The sequence below is a fragment of the Oncorhynchus masou genome, chromosome 20, assembly GCF_036934945.1.
Source record: "Oncorhynchus masou masou isolate Uvic2021 chromosome 20, UVic_Omas_1.1, whole genome shotgun sequence".
Lineage (NCBI taxonomy): Eukaryota > Metazoa > Chordata > Actinopteri > Salmoniformes > Salmonidae > Oncorhynchus > Oncorhynchus masou.
Window position 1 is genome coordinate 28019163 of NC_088231.1, and position 15333 is coordinate 28034495.

Sequence of the window (15333 nt, forward strand, 5' to 3'; positions counted from 1 at the left end):
AGTAACAGTCTCTGTTACATTAACCCTGACAGTAACAGTCTCTGTTACATTAACCCTGACAGTAACAGTCTCTGTTACATTAACCCTGACAGTAACAGTCTGGAGCTCATTAACCCTGACAGTAACAGTCTCTGTTACATTAACCCTGACAGTAACAGTCTGGAGCTCATTAACCCTGACAGTAACAGTCTCTGTTACATTAACCCTGACAGTAACAGTCTCTGTTACATTAACCCTGACAGTAACAGTCTGGAGCTCATTAACCCTGACAGTAACAGTCTCTGTTACATTAACCCTGACAGTAACAGTCTGGAGCTCATTAACCCTGACAGTAACAGTCTGGAGCTCATTAACCCTGACAGTAACAGTCTGGAGCTCATTAACCCTGACAGTAACAGTCTCTGTTACATTAACCCTGACAGTAACAGTCTCTGTTACATTAACCCTGACAGTAACAGTCTCTGTTACATTAACCCTGACAGTAACAGTCTCTGTTACATTAACCCTGACAGTAACAGTCTGGAGCTCATTAACCCTGACAGTAACAATCTCTGTTACATTAACCCTGACAGTAACAGTCTGGAGCTCATTAACCCTGACAGTAACAGTCTCTGTTACATTAACCCTGACAGTAACAGTCTGGAGCTCATTAACCCTGACAGTAACAGTCTGGAGCTCATTAACCCTGACAGTAACAGTCTCTGTTACATTAACCCTGACAGTAACAGTCTCTGTTACATTAACCCTGACAGTAACAGTCTCTGTTACATTAACCCTGACAGTAACAGTCTCTGTTACATTAACCCTGACAGTAACAGTCTCTGTTACATTAACCCTGACAGTAACAGTCTCTGTTACATTAACCCTGACAGTAACAGTCTCTGTTACATTAACCCTGACAGTAACAGTCTCTGTTACATTAACCCTGACAGTAACAGTCTCTGTTACATTAACCCTGACAGTAACAGTCTGGAGCTCATTAACCCTGACAGTAACAGTCTCTGTTACATTAACCCTGACAGTAACAGTCTCTGTTACATTAACCCTGACAGTAACAGTCTCTGTTACATTAACCCTGACAGTAACAGTCTCTGTTACATTAACCCTGACAGTAACAGTCTCTGTTACATTAACCCTGACAGTAACAGTCTCTGTTACATTAACCCTGACAGTAACAGTCTCTGTTACATTAACCCTGACAGTAACAGTCTCTGTTACATTAACCCTGACAGTAACAGTCTCTGTTACATTAACCCTGACAGTAACAGTCTCTGTTACATTAACCCTGACAGTAACAGTCTGGAGCTCATTAACCCTGACAGAAACAGTCTCTGTTACATTAACCCTGACAGTAACAGTCTCTGTTACATTAACCCTGACAGTAACAGTCTCTGTTACATTAACCCTGACAGTAAACAGTCTCTGTTACATTAACCCTGACAGTAACAGTCTCTGTTACATTAACCCTGACAGTAACAGTCTGGAGCTCATTAACCCTGACAGTAACAGTCTCTGTTACATTAACCCTGACAGTAACAGTCTGGAGCTCATTAACCCTGACAGTAACAGTCTCTGTTACATTAACCCTGACAGTAACAGTCTCTGTTACATTAACCCTGACAGTAACAGTCTCTGTTACATTAACCCTGACAGTAACACAGTCTGGAGCTCATTAACCCTGACAGTAACAGTTTCTGTTACATTAACCCTGACAGTAACAGTCTCTGTTACATTAACCCTGACAGTAACAGTCTCTGTTACATTAACCCTGACAGTAACAGTCTCTGTTACATTAACCCTGACAGTAACAGTCTCTGTTACATTAACCCTGACAGTAACAGTCTCTGTTACATTAACCCTGACAGTAACAGTCTGGAGCTCATTAACCCTGACAGTAACAGTCTCTGTTACATTAACCCTGACAGTAACAGTCTGGAGTAACTCATTAACCCTGACAGTAACAGTCTGGAGCTCATTAACCCTGACAGTTAACAGTCTCTGTTACATTAACCCTGACAGTAACAGTCTCTGTTACATTAACCCTGACAGTAACAGTCTCTGTTACATTAACCCTGACAGTAACAGTCTGGAGCTCATTAACCCTGACAGTAACAGTCTGGAGCTCATTAACCCTGACAGTAACAGTCTCTAACAGTCTACATTAACCCTGACAGTAACAGTCTCTGTTACATTAACCCTGACAGTAACAGTCTCTGTTACATTAACCCTGACAGACAGTAACAGTCTCTGTTACATTAACCCTGACAGTAACAGTCTCTGTTACATTAACCCTGACAGTAACAGTCTGGAGCTCATTAACCCTGACAGTAACAGTCTCTGTTACATTAACCCTGACAGTAACAGTCTCTGTTACATTAACCCTGACAGTAACAGTCTGGAGCTGTTACATTAACCCTGACAGTAACAGTCTCTGTTACATTAACCCTGACAGTAACAGTCTGGAGCTGTTACATTAACCCTGACAGTAACAGTCTCTGTTACATTAACCCTGACAGTAACAGTCTCTGTTACATTAACCCTGACATTAACAGTCTGGAGCTCATTAACCCTGACAGTAACAGTCTCTGTTACATTAACCCTGACAGTAACAGTAACCCTCTAACAGTTACATTAACCCTGACAGTAACAGTCTGGAGCTCATTAACCCTGACAGTAACAGTCTCTGTTACATTAACCCTGACAGTAACAGTCTCTGTTACATTAACCCTGACAGTAACAGTCTCTGTTACATTAACCCTGACAGTAACAGTCTGGAGCTCATTAACCCTGACAGTAACAGTCTCTGTTACATTAACCCTGACAGTAACAGTCTCTGTTACATTAACCCTGACAGTAACAGTCTCTGTTACATTAACCCTGACAGTAACAGTAACAGTCTCTGTTACATTAACCCTGACAGTAACAGTCTCTGTTACATTAACCCTGACAGTAACAGTCTGGTAACAGTCTCTGTTACATTAACCCTGACAGTAACAGTCTCTGTTACATTAACCCTGACAGTAACAGTTACATTAACCCTCTGTTACATTAACCCTGACAGTAACAGTCTCTGTTACATTAACCCTGACAGTAACAGCTCATTAACCCTCTAACAGTTACATTAACCCTGACAGTAACAGTCTCTGAGCTCATTAACCCTGACAGTAACAGTCTCTGTTACATTAACCCTGACAGTAACAGTCTCTGTTACATTAACCCTGACAGTAACAGTCTCTGTTACATTAACCCTGACAGTAACAGTCTGGAGTTACATTAACCCTGACAGACAGTTACATTAACCCTGACAGTAACAGTCTGTTACATTAACCCTGACAGTAACAGTCTCTGTTACATTAACCCTGACAGTAACAGTCTCTGTTACATTAACCCTGACAGTAACAGTCTGGAGCTCATTAACCCTGACAGTAACAACATTAACCCTGACAGTAACAGTCTCTGTTACATTAACCCTGACAGTAACAGTCTCTGTTACATTAACCCTGACAGTAACAGTCTCTGTTACATTAACCCTGACAGTAACAGTCTCTGTTACATTAACCCTGACAGTAACAGTCTGGAGTTCATTAACCCTGACAGTAACAGTTACATTACCCTGACAGTAACAGTCTCTGTTACATTAACCCTGACAGTAACAGTCTGGAGCTCATTAACCCTGACAGTAACAGTCTCTGTTACATTAACCCTGACAGTAACAGTCTCTGTTACATTAACCCTGACAGTAACAGTCTCTGTTACATTAACCCTGACAGTAACAGTCTCTGTTACATTAACCCTGACAGTAACAGTCTGGAGCTACATTAACCCTGACAGTAACAGTCTCTGTTACATTAACCCTGACAGTAACAGTCTCTGTTACATTAACCCTGACAGTAACAGTCTCTGTTACATTAACCCTGACAGTAACAGTCTGAGCTACATTAACCCTGACAGTAACAGTCTCTGTTACATTAACCCTGACAGTAACAGTCTGGAGCTCATTAACCCTGACAGTAACAGTCTCTAACAGTTACATTAACCCTGACAGTAACAGTCTCTGTTACATTAACCCTGACAGTAACAGTCTGAGCTGTTACATTAACCCTGACAGTAACAGTCTGGAGCTCATTAACCCTGACAGTAACAGTCTCTGTTACATTAACCCTGACAGTAACAGTCTCTGTTACATTAACCCTGACAGTAACAGTCTAACAGGAGCTCATTAACCCTGACAGTAACAGTCTCTGTTACATTAACCCATTGACAGTAACAGTCTGACAGAGCTCATTAACCCTGACAGTAACAGTCTGACAGAGCTCATTAACCCTGACAGTAACAGTCTCTGTTACATTAACCCTGACAGTAACAGTCTGTTACATTAACCCTGACAGTAACAGTCTCTGTTACATTAACCCTGACAGTAACAGTCTGGACATTAACCCTGACAGTAACAGTCTCTGTTACATTAACCCTGACAGTAACAGTCTCTGTTACATTAACCCTGACAGTAACAGTCTGGACAGCTACATTAACCCTGACAGTAACAGTCTCTGTTACATTAACAGTAACAGTCTCTGTTACATTAACCCTGACAGTAACAGTCTCTGTTACATTAACAGTAACCTGTTACATTAACCCTGACAGTAACAGTCTCTGTTACATTAACCCTGACAGTAACAGTCTCTGTTACATTAACCCTGACAGTAACAGTCTCTGTTACATTAACCCTGACAGTAACAGTCTCTGTTACATTAACCCTGACAGTAACAGTCTCTGTTACATTAACCCTGACAGTAACAGTCTGGAGCTCATTAACCCTGACAGTAACAGTCTGGAGCTGTTACATTAACCCTGACAGTAACAGTAACAGTCTCTGTTACATTAACCCTGACAGTAACAGTCTCTGTTACATTAACCCTGACAGTAACAGTCTGGAGCTCATTAACCCTGACAGTAACAGTCTCTGTTACATTAACCCTGACAGTAACAGTCTCTGTTACATTAACCCTGACAGTAACAGTCTCTGTTACATTAACCCTGACAGTAACAGTCTCTGTTACATTAACCCTGACAGTAACAGTCTGGAGCTCATTAACCCTGACAGTAACAGTCTCTGTTACATTAATTAACCCTGACAGTAACAGTCTCTGTTACATTAACCCTGACAGTAACAGTCTCTGTTACATTAACCCTGACAGTAACAGTCTCTGTTACATTAACCCTGACAGTAACAGTCTCTGTTACATTAACCCTGACAGTAACAGTCTCTGTTACATTAACCCTGACAGTAACAGTCTGGAGCTGTTACATTAACCCTGACAGTAACAGTCTCTGTTACATTAACCCTGACAGTAACAGTCTCTGTTACATTAACCCTGACAGTAACAGTCTGTTACATTAACCCTGACAGTAACAGTCTCTGTTACATTAACCCTGACAGTAACAGTCTCTGTTACATTAACCCTGACAGTAACAGTCTGACAGAGCTGTTACATTAACCCTGACAGTAACAGTCTCTGTTACATTAACCCTGACAGTAACAGTCTGGAGCTCATTAACCCTGACAGTAACAGTCTGGAGCTCATTAACCCTGACAGTAACAGTCTGGAGCTCTGTTGATTAACCCTGACAGACAGTAACAGTCTGGAGCTCATTACAGTCTCTGTTACATTAACCCTGACAGTAACAGTCTCTGTTACATTAACCCTGACAGTAACAGTCTCTGTTACATTAACCCTGACAGTAACAGTCTCTGTTACATTAACCCTGACAGTAACAGTCTCTGTTACATTAACCCTGACAGTAACAGTCTGACAGAGCTCATTAACCCTGACAGTAACAGTCTCTGTTACATTAACCCTGACAGTAACAGTCTGGAGCTCATTAACCCTGACAGTAACAGCTGTTACATTAACCCTGACAGTAACAGTCTCTGTTACATTAACCCTGACAGTAACAGTCTGGAGCTCATTAACCCTGACAGTAACAGTCTCTGTTACATTAACCCTGACAGTAACAGTCTCTGTTACATTAACCCTGACAGTAACAGTCTCTGTTACATTAACCCTGACAGTAACAGTCTCTGTTACATTAACCCTGACAGTAACAGTCTGACAGTAACAGTCTCTGTTACATTAACCCTGACAGTAACAGTCTGGAGTAACATTAACCCTGACAGTAACAGTCTCTGTTACATTAACCCTGACAGTAACAGTCTGGAGCTCATTAACCCTGACAGTAACAGTCTGTTACATTAACCCTGACAGTAACAGCTGTTACATTAACCCTGACAGTAACACTGACAGTAACAGTCTGACTATTAACCCTGATAACAGTCTGTTACATTAACCCTGACAGAAACAGTCTCTGTTACATTAACCCTGACAGTAACAGTCTCTGTTACATTAACCCTGACAGTAACAGTCTCTGTTACATTAACCCTGACAGTAACAGTCTCTGTTACATTAACCCTGACAGTAACAGTCTGTTACATTAACCCTGACAGTAACAGTCTCTGTTACATTAACCCTGACAGTAACAGTCTCTGTTACATTAACCCTGACAGTAACAGTCTCTGTTACATTAACCCTGACAGTAACAGCTCATTAACCCTGACAGTAACAGTCTCTGTTACATTAACCCTGACAGTAACAGTCTCTGTTACATTAACCCTGACAGTAACAGTCTCTGTTACATTAACCCTGACAGTAACAGTCTCTGTTACATTAACCCTGACAGTAACAGTCTGGAGCTCATTAACCCTGACAGTAACAGTCTCTGTTACATTAACCCTGACAGTAACAGTCTCTGTTACATTAACCCTGACAGTAACAGTCTCTGTTACATTAACCCTGACAGTAACAGTCTGGAGCTCATTAACCCTGACAGTAACAGTCTCTGTTACATTAACCCTGACAGTAACAGTCTGGAGCTCATTAACCCTGACAGTAACAGTCTCTGTTACATTAACCCTGACAGTAACAGTCTCTGTTACATTAACCCTGACAGTAACAGTCTCTGTTACATTAACCCTGACAGTAACAGTCTCTGTTACATTAACCCTGACAGTAACAGTCTCTGTTACATTAACCCTGACAGTAACAGTCTCTGTTACATTAACCCTGACAGTAACAGTCTCTGTTACATTTACATTAACCCTGACAGTAACAGTCTCTGTTACATTAACCCTGACAGTAACAGTCTCTGTTACATTAATTAACATTAACCCTGACAGTAACAGTCTCTGTTACATTAACCCTGACAGTAACAGACAGTTACATTAACCCTGACAGTAACAGTCTCTGTTACATTAACCCTGACAGTAACATTAACCCTGACAGTAACAGTCTCTGTTACATTAACCCTGACAGTAACAGTCTCTGTTACATTAACCCTGACAGTAACAGTCTCTGTTACATTAACCCTGACAGTAACAGTCTCTGTTACATTAACCCTGACAGTAACAGTCTCTGTTACATTAACCCTGACAGTAACAGTCTGGAGCTCATTAACCCTGACAGTAACAGTCTCTGTTACATTAAGTCCTTAACAGTCTCTGTTACATTAACCCTGACAGTAACAGTCAGTTACATTAACCCTGACAGTAACAGTCTCTGTTACATTAACCCTGACAGTAACAGTCTCTGTTACATTAACCCTGACAGTAACAGTCTCTGTTACATTAACCCTGACAGTAACAGTCTAACCCTGACAGTAACAGTCTGGAGCTCATTAACCCTGACAGTAACAGTCTCTGTTACATTAACCCTGACAGTAACAGTCTGGAGTTACATTAACCCTGACAGTAACACAGTCTCTGTTACATTAACCCTGACAGTAACAGCTCATTAACCCTGACAGTAACAGTCTGGAGTTACATTAACCCTGACAGTAACAGTCTCTGTTACATTAACCCTGACAGTAACAGTCTGGAGTTCATTAACCCTGACAGTAACAGTCTCTGTTACATTAACCCTGACAGTAACAGTCTCTGTTACATTAACCCTGACAGTAACAGTCTGACATTAACCCTGACAGTAACAGTTACATTAACCCTGACAGTAACAGTCTACATTAACCCTGACAGTAACAGTCTCTGTTACATTAACCCTGACAGTAACAGTCTCTGTTACATTTAAAGTCTCTGTTACATTAACCCTGAGTAACAGTCTGGAGCTCATTTAACCCTGACAGTAACAGTCTCTGTTACATTAACCCTGACAGTAACAGTCTCTGTTACATTAACCCTGACAGTAACAGTCTCTGTTACATTAACCCTGACAGTAACAGTCTCTGTTACATTAACCCTGACAGTAACAGTTACATTAACAGTCTGACAGTAACAGTCTCTGTTACATTAACCCTGACAGTAACAGTCTGGAGCTACATTAACCCTGACAGTAACATCTAACATTAACCCTGACAGTAACAGTCTCTGTTACATTAACCCTGACAGTAACAGTCTGGAGCTCATTAACCCTGACAGTAACAGTCTCTGTTACATTAACCCTGACAGTAACAGTCTCTGTTACATTAACCCTGACAGTAAGTCAGTCATTGACAGTAACAGTCTCTGTTACATTAACCCTGACAGTAACAGTCTCTGTTACATTAACCCTGACAGTAACAGTCTCTGTTACATTAACCCTGACAGTAACAGTCTCTGTTACATTAACCCTGACAGTAACAGTCTGGAGCTCATTAACCCTGACAGTAACAGTCTCTGTTGTTACATTAAGTCTCTGTTACCTGACAGTAACAGTCTCTGTTACATTAACCCTGACAGTAACAGTCTGGAGCTCATTAACCCTGACAGTAACAGTCTCTGTTACATTAACCCTGACAGTAACAGTCTGGAGTTACATTAACCCTGACAGTAACAGTCTCTGTTACATTAACCCTGACAGTAACAGTCTCTGTTACATTAACCCTGACAGTAACAGTCTCAGTTACATTAACCCTGACAGTAACAGTCTCTGTTACATTAACCCTGACAGTAACAGTCTCTGTTACATTAACCCTGACAGTAACAGTCTCTGTTACATTAACCCTGACAGTAACAGTCTGGAGCTCATTAACCCTGACAGTAACAGTCTCTGTTACATTAACCCTGACAGTAACAGTCTGGAGCTCATTAACCCTGACAGTAACAGTCTGGTTACATTAACCCTGACAGTAACAGTCTCTGTTACATTAACCCTGACAGTAACAGCTGTTACATTAACCCTGACAGTAACAGTCTCTGTTACATTAACCCTGACAGTAACAGCTCATTAACCCTGACAGTAACAGTCTCTGTTACATTAACCCTGACAGTAACAGTCTCTGTTACATTAACCCTGACAGTAACAGTCTGACAGAGTCTCTGTTACATTAACCCTGACAGTAACACAGTCTGACAGAGCTGTTCATTAACCCTGACAGTAACAGTCTCTGTTACATTAACCCTGACAGTAACAGTCTCTGTTACATTAACCCTGACAGTAACAGTCTGACTGTCTGTTACATTAACCCTGACAGTAACAGTCATTAACCCTGACAGTAACAGTTACATTAACCCTGACAGTAACAGTCTGGAGCTCATTAACCCTGACAGTAACAGTCTGGAGCTGTTACATTAACCCTGACAGTAACAGTCTGACAGTAACAGCTCATTAACCCTGACAGTAACAGTCTCTGTTACATTAACCCTGACAGTAACAGTCAGTTCATTAACCCTGACAGTAACAGTCTGTTACATTAACCCTGACAGTAACAGTCTCTGTTACATTAACCCTGACAGTAACAGTCTCTGTTACATTAACCCTGACAGTAACAGTCTCTGTTACATTAACCCTGACAGTAACAGTCTCTGTTACATTAACCCTGACAGTAACAGTTACATTGACAGAGCTGTTACATTAACCCTGACAGTAACAGTCTCTGTTACATTAACCCTGACAGTAACAGTCTCTGTTACATTAACCCTGACAGTAACAGTCTCTGTTACATTAACCCTGACAGTAACAGTAACCCTGACAGTGTTACATTAACCCTGACAGTAACAGTCTGGAGCTCATTAACCCATTAACCCTGACAGTAACAGTCTCTGGAGCTCATTAACCCTGACAGTAACAGTCTCTGTTACATTAACCCTGACAGTAACAGTCTGGAGCTACATTAACCCTGACAGTAACAGTCTCTGTTACATTAACCCTGACAGTAACAGTCAGTTACATTAACCCTGACAGTAACAGTCTGTTACATTAACCCTGACAGTAAACAGTCTCTGTTACATTAACCCTGACAGTAACAGTCTCTGTTACATTAACCCTGACAGTAACAGTCTCAGTAACCCTGACAGTAACAGTTACATTAACCCTGACAGTAACAGTCTCTGTTACATTAACCCTGACAGTAAAGTCAGTTACATTAACCCTGACAGTGTCTACATTAACCCTGACAGTAACAGTCATTCTGTTACATTAACCCTGACAGTAACAGTCTGGAGTCATTAACCCTGACAGTAACAGTCTCTGTTACATTAACCCTGACAGTAACAGTCTCTGTTACATTAACCCTGACAGTAACAGTCTCTGTTACATTAACCCTGACAGTAACAGTCTCTGTTACATTAACCCTGACAGTAACAGTCAGTTACATTAACCCTGACAGTAACAGTCTGTTACATTAACCCTGACAGTAACAGTCTGGAGCTCATTAACCCTGACAGTAACAGTCTCTGTTACATTAACCCTGACAGTAACAGTCTCTGTTACATTAACCCTGACAGTAACAGTCTGGAGCTCATTAACCCTGACAGTAACAGTCTCTGTTACATTAACCCTGACAGTAACAGTCTCTGTTACATTAACCCTGACAGTAACAGTTACATTAACCCTGACTAACAGTCTACATTAACCCTGACAGTAACAGTCTCTGTTACATTAACCCTGACAGTAACAGTCTCTGTTACATTAACCCTGACAGTAACAGTCTGGACATTAACCCTGACAGTAACAGTCTCTGTTACATTAACCCTGACAGTAACAGTCTGTTACATTAACCCTGACAGTAACAGTCTCTGTTACATTAACCCTGACAGTAACAGTCTGAGCTCATTAACCCTGACAGTAACAGTCTCTGTTACATTAACCCTGACAGTAACAGTCTCTGTTACATTAACCCTGACAGTAACAGTCTCTGTTACATTAACCCTGACAGTAACAGTCTGGAGTTACATTAACCCTGACAGTAAACAGTAACCCTGACAGTAACAGTCTCTGTTACATTCTGTTACATTAACCCTGACAGTAACAGTCTGGAGTTACATTAACCCTGACAGTAACAGTCTAGTAACAGTCATTAACCCTGACAGTAACAGTCTCTGTTACATTAACCCTGACAGTAACAGTCTGGTTACATTAGCCCTGACAGTAAGTTCTCATTAACCCTGACAGTAACAGTCTCTGTTACATTAACCCTGACAGTAACAGTCTCTGTTACATTAACCCTGACAGTAACAGTCTGTTACATTAACCCTGACAGTAACAGTCTCTGTTACATTAATTAGTCTCTGTTACATTAACCCTGACAGTAACAGTCTGTTACATTAACCCTGACAGTAACAGTCTCTGTTACATTAACCCTGACAGTAACAGTCTCTGTTACATTAACCCTGACAGTAACAGTCTGGAGCTCATTAACCCTGACAGTAACAGTCTGTTACATTAACCCTGACAGTAACAGTCTCTGTTACATTAACCCTGACAGTAACAGTCTCTGTTACATTAACCCTGACAGTAACAGTCTGACAGAGCTGTTACATTAACCCTGACAGTAACAGTCTGTTACATTAACCCTGACAGTAACAGTCTCTGTTACATTAACCCTGACAGTAACAGTCTCTGTTACATTAACCCTGACAGTAACAGTCTCTGTTACATTAACCCTGACAGTAACAGTCTGGAGCTCATTAACCCTGACAGTAACAGTCTCTGTTACATTAACCCTGACAGTAACAGTCTCTGTTACATTAACCCTGACAGTAACAGTAACCCTCTGTTACATTAACCCTGACAGTAACAGTCTCTGTTACATTAACCCTGACAGTAACAGTCTCTGTTACATTAACCCTGACAGTAACAGTCTCTGTTACATTAACCCTGACAGTAACAGTCTGGAGTTACATTAACCCTGACAGTAACAGTCTGGAGCTCATTAACCCTGACAGTAACAACATTAACCCTGACAGTAACAGTCTCTGTTACATTAACCCTGACAGTAACAGTCTACATTAACCCTGACAGTAACAGTCTCTGTTACATTAACCCTGACAGTAACAGTCTGGAGTTACATTAACCCTGACAGTAACAGTCTGTTACATTAACCCTGACAGTAACAGTTACATTAACCCTGACAGTAACAGTCTCTGTTACATTAACCCTGACAGTAACAGTCTCTGTTACATTAACCCTGACAGTAACAGTTACATTAACCCTGACAGTAACAGCTGTTCATTAACCCTGACAGTAACAGTAACATTAACCCTGACAGTAACAGTCTCTGTTACATTAACCCTGACAGTAACAGTCTCTGTTACATTAACCCTGACAGTAACAGTCTCTGTTACATTCTGACATTAACCCTGACAGTAACAGTCTCTGTTACATTAACCCTGACAGTAACAGTCTCTGTTACATTAACCCTGACAGTAACAGTCTCTGTTACATTAACCCTGACAGTAACAGTCTGGAGCTCATTAACCCTGACAGTAACAGTCTCTGTTACATTAACCCTGACAGTAACAGTTACATTAACCCTGACAGTAACAGTCTCTGTTACATTAACCCTGACAGTAACAGTCTGGAGCTCATTAACCCTGACAGTAACAGTCTCTGTTACATTAACCCTGACAGTAACAGTCTCTGTTACATTAACCCTGACAGTAACAGTCTCTGTTACATTAACCCTGACCTAACAGTCTCTGTTACATTAACCCTGACAGTAACAGTCTCTGTTACATTAACCCTGACAGTAACAGTCTCATTAACCCTGACAGTAACAGTCTCTGTTACATTAACCCTGACAGTAACAGTCTCTGTTACATTAACCCTGACAGTAACAGTTCATTGACAGTAACAGCTCATTAACCCTGACAGTAACAGTCTCTGTTACATTAACCCTGACAGTAACAGTCTCTGTTACATTAACCCTGACAGTAACAGTCTCTGTTACATTAACCCTGACAGTAACAGTCAGTTACATTAACCCTGACAGTAACAGTCTCTGTTACATTAACCCTGACAGTAACAGTCTCTGTTACATTAACCCTGACAGACAGTAACAGTCTGGAGTTACATTAACCCTGACAGTAACAGTCTCTGTTACATTAACCCTGACAGTAACAGTCTCTGTTACATTAACCCTGACAGTAACAGTCTGGACATACATTAAGTCTCTGTTACATTAACCCTGACAGTAACAGTCTCTGTTACATTAACCCTGACAGTAACAGTCTCTGTTACATTAACCCTGACAGTCTGACAGTAACAGTCTCTGTTACATTAACCCTGACAGTAACAGTCTCTGTTACATTAACCCTGACAGTAACAGTCTGGAGTAACAGTCTCTGTTACATTAACCCTGACAGTAACAGTCTCTGTTACATTAACCCTGACAGTAACAGTCTCTGTTACATTAACCCTGACAGTAACAGTCTCTGTTACATTAACCCTGACAGTAACAGTCTCTGTTACATTAACCCTGACAGTAACAGTCTCTGTTACATTAACCCTGACAGTAACAGTCTGGAGCTCATTAACCCTGACAGTAACAGTCTCTGTTACATTAACCCTGACAGTAACAGTCTCTGTTACATTAACCCTGACAGTAACAGTCTCTGTTACATTAACCCTGACAGTAACAGTCTCTGTTACATTAACCCTGACAGTAACAGTCTCTGTTACATTAACCCTGACAGTAACAGTCTCTGTTACATTAACCCTGACAGTAACAGTCTCTGTTACATTAACCCTGACAGTAACAGTCTGGAGCTCATTAACCCTGACAGTAACAGTCTGGAGCTCATTAACCCTGACAGTAACAGTCTCTGTTACATTAACCCTGACAGTAACAGTCTCTGTTACATTAACCCTGACAGTAACAGTCTCTGTTACATTAACCCTGACAGTAACAGTCTCTGTTACATTAACCCTGACAGTAACAGTCTGGAGCTCATTAACAGTCCTGACAGTAACAGTCTGGAGCTCATTAACCCTGACAGTAACAGTCTCTGTTACATTAACCCTGACAGTAACAGTTACATTAACCCTGACAGTAACAGTCTGTTACATTAACCCTGACAGTAACAGTCTCTGTTACATTAACCCTGTTACATTAGTAACAGTCTCTGTTACATTAACCCTGACAGTAACAGTCTCTGTTACATTAACCCTGACAGTAACAGTCTCTGTTACATTAACCCTGACAGTAACAGTCTCTGACAGTTACATTAACCCTGACAGTAACAGTCTGGAGCTCATTAACCCTGACAGTAACAGTCTCTGTTACATTAACCCTGACAGTAACAGTCTCTGTTACATTAACAGTCCTGACAGTAACAGTCTCTGTTACATTAACCCTGACAGTAACAGTCTCTGTTACATTAACCCTGACAGTAACAGTCTGTTACATTAACCCTGACAGTAACAGTCTCTGTTACATTAACCCTGACAGTAACAGTCTGGAGCTCATTAACCCTGACAGTAACAGTCTCTGTTACATTAACCCTGACAGTAACAGTCTCTGTTACATTAACCCTGACAGTAACAGTCTCTGTTACATTAACCCTGACAGTAACTCTGTTACATTAACCCTGACAGTAACAGTCTCTGTTACATTAACCCTGACAGTAACAGTCTCTGTTACATTAACCCTGACAGTAACAGTCTGGAGCTCATTAACCCTGACAGTAACAGTCTCTGTTACATTAACCCTGACAGTAACAGTCTCTGTTACATTAACCCTGACAGTAACAGTCTCTGTTACATTAACCCTGACAGTAACAGTCTCTGTTACATTAACCCTGACAGTAACAGTCTCTGTTACATTAACCCTGACAGTAACAGTCTCTCATTGTGACAGTACATTAACCCTGACAGTAACAGTCTGGAGCTCATTAACCCTGACAGTAACAGTCTCTGTTACATTAACCCTGACAGTAACAGTAACCCTGACAGTAACAGTCTGTTCATTAACCCTGACAGTAACAGTCTCTGTTACATTAACCCTGACAGTAACAGTCTCTGTTACATTAACCCTGACAGTAACAGTCTCTGTTACATTAACCCTGACAGT